The 10,237-nt window shown below is 37.4% G+C and overlaps 1 pseudogene; it reads right to left on the bottom strand.

Annotated features, from left to right (window-relative positions):
* Positions 1–6,920: 6,920 nt before the first annotated feature.
* On the bottom strand, positions 6,921–7,964 carry LOC128855311 (cytochrome c1, heme protein, mitochondrial-like; annotated as a pseudogene).
* Positions 7,965–10,237: the final 2,273 nt, after the last annotated feature.

Genomic DNA, 10,237 nt, shown 5'->3' with positions numbered 1-10,237 from the left:
AGCCGAATAGTTTTGGTGCGTGACTACCAATCGGAATTCAGAGAGAACTTAGTTTCGAATTTCAGTGAAAGACCAAAAATATTAGTTTGAGAAAATTATGGATTTCTTTTTCCCCTAACTAATATAAAGGCAACCTTTGCAGGAACCGTGTGGGCTAACAGTTCAAGGAAGATTCCTACACAAAAAACGAGATTCTATGTGTCGTCGAAGAAAGTAATGTTAGGTCACAAGATTAGCATCAATCCAATATTATATTCTTCACATCGGAACTTATTATCAAGAAGAATATTTCATGCATTGTTTTTTAGTCTTTAAAATAGCAATTCGAAATGGGACACCTTTTAAACATTTTAATAAACTACTAGCCGTAGTTCATTTGTGAAATCCCCGGACATTGTACCTGACACGGAACATTGCCTTGACGTGAGTAATTACAAATTTATGTCCAAGCTAATTAATAATGTCCTAACAAATTAAACGCCTCAACGCGCACAATTAAAAAAACTTTATTTTTTTGCCAATAATAAGTAATAAACTACCTGAGATCCATGAATAATTCATTAGGTACGTCATTAAATAAAGTTGGAAAACGTGAGGAAAAGAAGGAGAAGAAAAAAGAAAAAATGCATGACAGATGTGCAGTTTCATTGTCCAATTGATGTTGAGCTCGCTTGAGGCAACAACAAAAAAAAAACGCTGGCTATGATTGCAGCGTTTTTAATTGCTTCATTGCTGAAGCAACAGTTGGCACATAATTTATACATCGTCATAAAAAAACTTGTAATCTTGTTTCGTGCATTACCTGAGCGTAATTTTGCCGCATTTGTACTAGCAACGGCTTAGTATAGTTCGAGATTTGCTTCAAACTTTAAGCTTTAAGTAAATGAAACTTTTTCATTTTTTTATTGTAAAAAAAAATATTCCTGAAAATACCCTAAATTTTCAAGCTCTAGACCACCAAAAAAGTGTCAATAGCATTTGCAACAGTGTTGAAAACGTTTATAAGTGTTGCATTACTGCCGCTTTTATTACGCTTTAAATTGAAAACTCTGCAGCTGACATTTCAAGACATTTGCATTTTTTGGAAGATGACACTTTTGCAGCAAATGAGCGATTTGTATACATTTTTTGGAAGAATACGACTGGAATATTTTTGTTCATTAAAAAGAGCACTAGCCCAACTATTAAAACAAAAGAATTCCTCGCAATCAGGGTTAAATATTACAGACACCACTACAGCGTTTGGTGTTGTCCTAGAAAATTTTAACATTCTACAAATTGCCATTCTCCGAAATTACGCATCTATCGTCGCAGCAGAAATAAAAGCACAATACAACCAATGCATGCGTATGTATGTATGTACTTATATTATATGTACATCCAAGGAGCTATAAACTAAGGAAACTCGTTTACCTCGCTTTCACGACTACACCGTGCGTTATCACAGAGAATTTTATGCTTCCCTGGAGATTTTATTGACGGTAAACTACTTCTTAAAGTTTCCATCGCTTGCAGGTGGGCTTTCCACTAGAGGATCATGCAACACTACAGAAAATGCAATATACTCGTATGTCATGCTACAAATAACAATTTCAAGTTTTTGTGCTAATATTTATGTGTTCGCTGTTATCAGCGAAAATTTGTTAAAATTTACTCATCCCTAACTCAATTTCTCATACATCGAAATTACTTAAATAGTCAAAAAGAAATAAAATTAAAAAAAAACTGAGTAGAAGTTTTTACACTCGAACTTTCAGCGCACCAGTCAAAATGACTTTTTTTTGCAATTTTATTTTAAAATTTCTACTTTATGTAAAATTTTGTTTCTGGCAACAATGTCAAGACTTTTGCTGTGATAACTGAAGAAATAGTATCTGGTGCGCAACTAAGTTCCCGCTGTTTGTCAATAGATACCGCCAACAGCGTGTGCTAGTCGATTCTCACATAACCTAAACATGATAAAGCATAGACATATGGTAAGCAAACGGCTTCGACATATTAGTGATTTTGTTTTCCTATCATATACTTGTGGTCTTCTGAAAATGTCTGATTTTGTGCCGAATAATCCTCATTTGCGGGAAGTGTTGATTTTCCTCTTTCATTCAAAAAAAAAATAGTGGCTGAAGCATATCGAGACCTACAAAAAGTTTATGGAGCTGCTGCTTTAAGTGAAACAACGTGCCGAGATTAGTTCAGTCACTTCAAAGACGCTGATTTTAATGTTGACGACCGTCCGCGTGAAGGAAGGTCAAAAACCTTCGAAGACGCTGAATTGAAGGCATTGCTCAATGAGGATCCATGTCAAATACAAGAATAGCTTGCTTCAGTATTAGGAGTTACCCGTCAATCCATTTCCAAGCGACTACATGCTTTGGAAATGATTCAGAAACAGGAGAGTTGGGTTCCTTATGAGTTAAAACCAAGGGATGTTGAAGTTTTTTCGCCTGCGGACAACTGCTCCAATGACAAAAAATGAAAGGTTTTCTTCATCGCATCATGACGGATGATGAAAAATGAATTCATTACAGCAATCCAAACAAGAGAAAGTCTTGGGGACTGCCCAGTCATGCTTCTACGTCGTTGCCTCGACCGAATATTCACGCTGCGAAGGTTAAGCTATGTACAGGGGGGCTGATGAAAGCCGCTACCAAAAAAAATTGAATAACTTTTTTTCTTTTTAAGTTATCTGTTCCATTTTTGTTTTAATTTGCAGATTGATCTTTAAAATTTATTAAAATGGATAACTGGGACACGCGAACAAGAATTTGGATAGTCCGCCGCTATCACGCACTGGAGTCCGTAGTTTTGGTACAGAGAGAGTACAGGCGGATGTTTGGCGGCGATCCCCCGAGCAGATGGACCATAATGAGACTGGTGAATAATTTTGCTGAGCAAGGAACAGTCGCAAGAAGGCCTTATCATCGAAACTCACCAGTTCGGACGGAGGAAACGATCGCTGCTGTAGCTGCAGCTATACAAAGCAATCCAAGGGTTTCAACAAGAAGCTTATCTGCTCAACTTGGTGTCAGCCGACAGTCTTTGCAAACAATAATGCACAAAGATTTAGACTTATTTCCCTACAAAATTCAAATGGTTAACAAACTGAATGCAGTAGACTTGCCGATTCGCTTGGAATTTTGCCAGAAGATCCTGCAAATGGTGGGAGAAGACCAAAACATGTTAAACTGCCTTTTCATGTCTGATGAGGCCCATTTCGATTTAAACGGCAATGTGAACAAACAAAATTGTCGAATATGGAGTACTTCTAACCCACAGATACTCCACGAGACGGAATAGCATCCTCTTCGCGTGACAGTGTGGTGTGCGGTTTCTTCACGCTGTATTGTCGGGCCTTATTTTTTTGAAGAAAATGGTCACACCTTTACGGTTACTGGAGACCGTTATTTGAAAATGCTGAAAGAATTTTTCTATCCAGAACTACGCCGAAAGAGAATTCCTTTCAACCCTGTGTGGTTTCAACAAGATGGGGCAACGTCTCACATAGCCCAAACTGTTATGACAGAGTTGCGACGAAAATTTCCCAATAAACTGATTTCAAGAAACTCCGAATTTCGTTGGCCCCCCAGGTCGCCTGACCTTACTGCACCTGACCTTTTCTTGTGGGGTTTATGTAAACAAGAAGTTTATATAACAAAGCCAACAAATTTGGATGAACTAAAACAATCCATTCGGGCAACAATTGCGGCTATTCCTGTCGCAACTCCAATGAACAACTTTTTACTAAGATGCCGCACTTGTGTCAACGAGCATGGGGGGGCATTTAAATTCAATTATTTTTAAAACTAGTTAAGCTACATTTAATAAAATTTAATGACCTTCAACTTGAAAAAAAAAAATAAATGAATTCCATACACTAAAAAAAAAGTTATTTGAGTTTCTTAATGTAGCAAAATTCATCAGCCACCCTGTATTTGGTGGGACCAAGTTGGTATTATTTATTATGAACTGTTCAAACCAAGCGAAACCATCACTGGGGATCGGTATCCGGAATCGACTTCAATTGATGCGATTGAGCCGAGCACTGCGCGAGAAGCGGCCGAAATATGCGGAGAGGCATGAAAAAGTGATTCTACAGCATGACAACGCTCGGCCTTACGTTGCCAAACCCGTTAAAACCTACCTGGAAACACTGAAATGGGAAATCCAACCCCACCCGCCATTTTCTCCAGATATCGCGCCATCCGATTATTCCCTGTTCCGATTGATGGCACATGGTCTAGCTGACCAGGAGTTCCATTCATAAGAAGACATCAAAAAATGGCTCGATCCCTGGATAGCCTCAAAAGATGAACAGTTTTACGGCGACGGTATATGAGATCTACCAGAAAGATGGGAAAAAGTAGTAGCCAGCGACGGGCAATACTTTCAATGATTGATTCCTTTGCAACCATTTTTTGACGTGATAACGTCTTATAATTCGATTTAACAGGCTGCACGCACGAAAAAATGTGTCGTTGCCTTGCTCATTAGTGTTACCTTGCTCTTTAGTGTTACCTTGCTCATATGTAGTTACCTTGCTCATTAGTGTTACCTTGCTCTTTAGTGTTACCTTGCTCTTTAGTGTTACCTTGCTCATATGTAGTTACCTTGCTCTTTAGTGTTACCTTGCTCATATGTAGTTATCTTGCTCATTGCGCATATGTACATATATAAATTCACGTATTTGTATTTGCATATGCCTTCTTATTGATTATTATTAATTTGATTCATTTGAAGAATTTAAAATAAAACCAAGTTTGTTAATAATACCTGTTGTTTTAATATTATAATTATTAATTTTTTTTATTATATATGAAGGAAAAAATGTATTTTAATATTTACCATATACCTTATAAGATATGTTGTCTATACTAATATTATAAAGAGGAAAACTTTGTTTGTTTGTAATGAATAGGCTCAAAACTACTGGACCGATTTTAAAAATTCTTTCACCATTCGAAAGCTACATCATCCACGAGTAACATGGATTATATTTTATTTTGGAAATAGGGCTCGAGATATAGGTCAAAACGTGGACCCGGGTAACCTTCGGATGTGTATGTACAATATGGGTATCAAATGGAAGCTGTTGGTGAATGCTTTAGTCCAGAGTATTTTTCATGCCGCTCCGTGACTAGAGTCTCGAGATAGAGACAAAAACGTGGACCCTAGAATGTGTTTGTACAATATGGATATCCAATTGAAGCTGTTGGTGAATGCTTTAGTACAGAGTATTTTTCATGCCGCTCCGTGACTGGGGTCTCGAGATAGAGACCAAAACGTGGACCCTACAATGTGTTTGTACAATATGGATATCAAATTGAAGCTGTTGGTGAATGCTTTAGTACAGAGTATTTTTCATGCCGCTCCGTGACTGGGGTCTCGAGATATAGAACAAAACGTGGACCCGGGTAACCTTTGGTTGTGTATGTACAATATGGGTATCAAATGAAAGCTGTTCATAAGTGCTTTAATACGGGGTAATTTTCATACCTATTGATGACTAGGGTCTGGAAATATATGCCAAAACGTGGACCCGCCGTGTCTTTGAACCGAATTAAACCAAACTTACACACATTGTTAAGTAGGTATTGAAGATGATTTCCGTATAGTTTGAATACCTATTGGTAGATAGGGTCTCGAGATATAGGCCAAAACGTGGACCCGGGTAACCTTTGGTTGTGTATGTACAATATGGGTATCAAATGAAAGCTGTTGGTGAATGCTTTATGATATGTTATGTTATGTTATGTTATGTTATGTTATGTTATGTTATGTTATGTTATGTTATGTTATGTTATATTATGTTATGTTAATGTTAACTCATTCTCTATATCCATACAAAATATCTATCAAACAAATAAAATTAAAATTTTCTTTTGAAAAATGCAACCATTCAATCAGTATTTTCTTATGACGTTATCACGTTAAACTATCGTCAGTAAACCGACTTAACAGACAACCTCTTTTTTTAGAACAAAATTGTATTTTCATCAAAAAAAAGAAAAAAAAAACAGCGATAACCTAGTTGCGCACCTAATATAATATAATGAATAGAATTATACCCGAACAAACCCGACAGATTTGGTATAAAATTGTGGCTAGCATCTGATGTTCAAACTAAATAATATTGCAAATTTTGAAAAGGGGAATTTAGGAAAGGATGAGACAAGAGTAACATCACAACCTCTAAGTGCATTCGACGTGCTCAAACTTGGCGAAATATTCACTATGATAACAGCTGACAACCTGTTTACAAGCGTACGGCTGCCATCTGCATTGCTAGCCAAAAAAAAAACTACATTGGTTGGCACAATACGCGGAAACAAAAGAGACAAAAATAAAATAAAAATGTACAAAATAAAGAAGGATGCTTTGGCTAGACTTTCATCATTAGTGTACGAGTATAAATCAACAAGGTGTGTTTTTACAATTTACAAAAGTAAGCCGAAGAAAAGAGGTTTCATATTGAGTTCGAAACATGAATCCATCAGAGTTAGCCAATATAAGAAGCTCTGTCCTGAGTTGAATTTTATAATAAAACTTAATTTGGCGTAGACATTGCAGACTAAATGGCAAAGAAATATAGCAGAAAAACAGGATCAAAAAGATGGCTACTACGAGTCTTTTTTAACATTTTAGGCATAAATGCCGGGATCTTGTCTTGAATCTTTAGCATTTCATTTGTAGATTTATTTGTTTATTTTAATCATTAAGTTAAATATAATCTTTAGTTTAAATTGTAACAATTTTTCTTAGACCTTTGGAGTTTGGATTGCTGTCAATAATTTCTCCCCGCAGTGAAGTTTGCGCTTTTTTTAGCCGATGGCGATAGTTGTGTGGTTATGCATATTTTATATACCTAATCTTGCTGTTTTAATGCTTTATACAATATTTTTTGTTTTTTTTTGGAATCGGATTTATTTTTCTTTTGGTGTAAAAACGATCTTTCTAGATTTCAAAGTAGACCGCTTGGGTCTCTTGATGTAATATGTAATTATATCAAAGAAGGTGTCTTAATTGTAAGCACCTTGCGGTGATCATGTTCTGGCCCTGAAGTCCATTTAAGGAAGGTAGCTACGTCCTTAGCTAATTGATTCGTTGTTGGTGGGGTACCATCCGAGTATTCAATAACCTCATTGTACAAGACTTGAGCCATGGAAATAGCACAGCCAGGAAAGTACGGGTTAAAATACTGTCCCTCGCGCAGCACTACACCGGTTGGTGCATCATAGCAACCAGTAAGCAACGAAAATATATAATCCTCACCGCTGACACAATGTAGCTCAAATCTGCTGGATAAACACCGTTATTAGCCGCTCGAGCAGCCTCTTCGTTCGGATATGGTGAAGGGAAATAAGTGATAGTTCAGACGGAGCCCTTATGGCTCCATGGCATAGCTGGTGGATGCACTTCTGTACCAGATGCTTCAACCGAGCTCTCCAAGGCAAATAGCAGAGCTCCCAAGCCGCCGGTGATAGTACCAACCGATGCTATGAGCTTCTTCTGTCCATTCGTCCATGCCTTGGTAGTAGACAGCTGTTTGGCCTGTTGAAAACCAACCAATAATTTAGAGACACAAATTCTTCATAAATTCGCCGCTATCGTGGCTAGTTTTGTATGGAAAGATTATTTTATAATTTTGTATTTTATGTGTAATTTTGGTAGAAGTAGCTTTTGTTTTTTAGGGTACTGAGGTTGCATGCATCATATAGTAACTGTCGTTACCACGTGTGTGGTGGTTTCCGCGCCTGCTTCCGCATTGAGCGAAGTAGAGGTCTAAGACGGCCAAGACGGTGCTAAGAAGGACACATTTACTTACTCACCCTGCGTCCAAGGTCATCTGCTTTGAAAAACATATGCTTAATGCTCTTCAGTATAAATTTCCATTTCACGCCGCTTTTTTCGGATAATATTCTCAACGAAGTTTGCGACGGCATTCCATTTATCTTCGTCATCATCATTTTCTCGATTATTTCTTCAGGTGTAAATACACCAATATCTCGTTGCAGAGCAGTTCTCTCTGAGCTCCACCTTTTGCATTTGAAGAGGGTGTGCTCCGCATCATCGCGTTCAGTATCTCCATAAATGTAATTTGGTAGGCTCACCTTTACGTTTCGCCACAAATACTTGCGAATGGGTCCATGTCCGGACAAAAACTGTTTAAGGTAAAAGTTAACCTCATCGTACTTTCTCTCTACCCACTTCTTTAAGTCCCGCTTCTCATCTAAGTATTGTTCAGAGTTCATTCTTGTTTGTCAAACATGCCGCTTACTTTGGCAACTCTTGTGGCAGCAATCTTGCATCTAGTTGCACTCCTAGGTATTTGACCACCCTTTGTGTCGGTAAAGTGGCACCGAGTTCTTGCATATCTACTACTAATGGGATACGTCTGTTGGTTAGAAGGATTAGCTCTGTTTTCTCTGTGGCAGGTACAAGTAGCTTATTCTTCACTCTTGGTAGTTCTGGTGTTAATCACTAATTAATATGCCTGCCTGCCTCTCTCTGTTTTGCAAGATTTTTACTAGGACAAACAAACATTTTCAAAAATTTTCGGTCACTATCTGCAATCTGATATGCTTCAAATGCGCTTAATTGGCATACTGTGGGAATGTGTGCAAGGCAAATAGTCTGGAATTGGTCATGCACAGAAATTGTAATATAGGCAATATTTGTTCTATACACTTATATTTATGACATACATACACACTTTTATGGGTTGTTGCCTCATATTTGTTTGGTAGAGTGGAAATTACCATTTGCCAGATAAGCTTCGATTAGATTACATAGTGGGGTTAGAGGGTTTCGGGTTTGCCATTGCATCATACATAGTTTATTATTTATTCATGTGAGCAATCATGTTGGAATTCATATGAAAGAAATATGTTTGTATATACACATATAGTACGTAGGCATAAAAATATTTCCGCATTTGTTATTTCAGCCAAAATGAATGCAAGATTATGAGCCTAATTGAAAAATTTCCCATGCCTTTACAAGGTGGCGCAAAATCAATCAAATTTCGGAAGATGTATACATATCATTCACTATCTCTATGATCAAGGCAAAAACTCGGCGCAGACGGTTTAAAAAAAAAATTATTTTTTATGGACCTATTGACAGTATTGAATTAAAAAGCAAAATGGTGGTTCCAAATATTTTTTTTATAATATGGAGGCCATTGAATATTAGGCATGTTTTGTTAAGCCAAAATATCTATAAAATCATGGAAATCGTCGAGTATATTTATTTATTTATTGAAGTGAAACTTCTTTAGGCGCGTCGGGGGCCCCAAGGCAGATTGAAAATAGGCGAGTGAAACGGTAAGTTCGGAGCATTACCGAAATCCGTCAAATAGGCGGGGCCAAGGAGCAGCTGCTCCTTCCCACTCTCGCCTATTCGCTCTCTCTGTCGCTCTCTCGCATCGCAAGCGCTGAACGATGTGAGGGGGCCACCGAGACACGCCGTCTCTCCCCTTCTCTCTCGAATGCCTTTCTTTCTCTCCCGTTTGCTCTATAGCAAACTACCCACGCCGTGCATCAGCCGTTCAGTAAGTGTGAAGCGAGGTTAGGATATTGCGTTGACCTGTGATTCGCACTGAACGAAGCGATATTCTTAAATTCAGTGTGTGTTGGTGAACAATTAAGTTACGGGAAAAATGAGTCAGAGTGAGACCGATGTGACGCAAACTTGCGCATCAGATGCGACTCATCAACAGATAGTTGTCTCCAATATGCCTGATGAAATACATGGCAATCCAAGGTAAATATATATTAAGTAAATATATCAAATAAATATATCAAAAAATATATCACATAAATGTACGATGAAATACATCACGAATGAGGGATTTTGAATACATAACCTCGTTAACGTGTGGGTTTGAATAGAAAATTCACTAAACTCGTAATTAATACACAGCCCCGGTAAATTGGTTTATCGCGTTCTTTCTGTTGGGCTCCCATGCATGGAACAACCAACTTAGAAGTTTCACTTCTACCGTGCGTGAGTCTGACATACCCTAGATTTTTTATTTATATAAATAGTACATAGTAAGACTAAGGTCTTTTAATAGTACTTCAACAATATTATGTATATATGTACAACTGGAATATTTTTAATATAAAAGTTTCTTAATCTAAATTTTACACCAGTTCATTAACAAATCAATCCAATATATTTAACTTAACTATAATAATAAGAACAGAAGAAGTAGTAGGAAAAGAAAAGAAGGATT

The sequence above is a fragment of the Anastrepha ludens genome, chromosome 2, assembly GCF_028408465.1.
Source record: "Anastrepha ludens isolate Willacy chromosome 2, idAnaLude1.1, whole genome shotgun sequence".
Taxonomy (NCBI): Eukaryota; Metazoa; Arthropoda; class Insecta; order Diptera; family Tephritidae; genus Anastrepha; species Anastrepha ludens.
The sequence above is the reverse complement of the archived record's forward strand: the minus strand, read 5'-3'. Positions and strand labels throughout refer to the sequence as shown.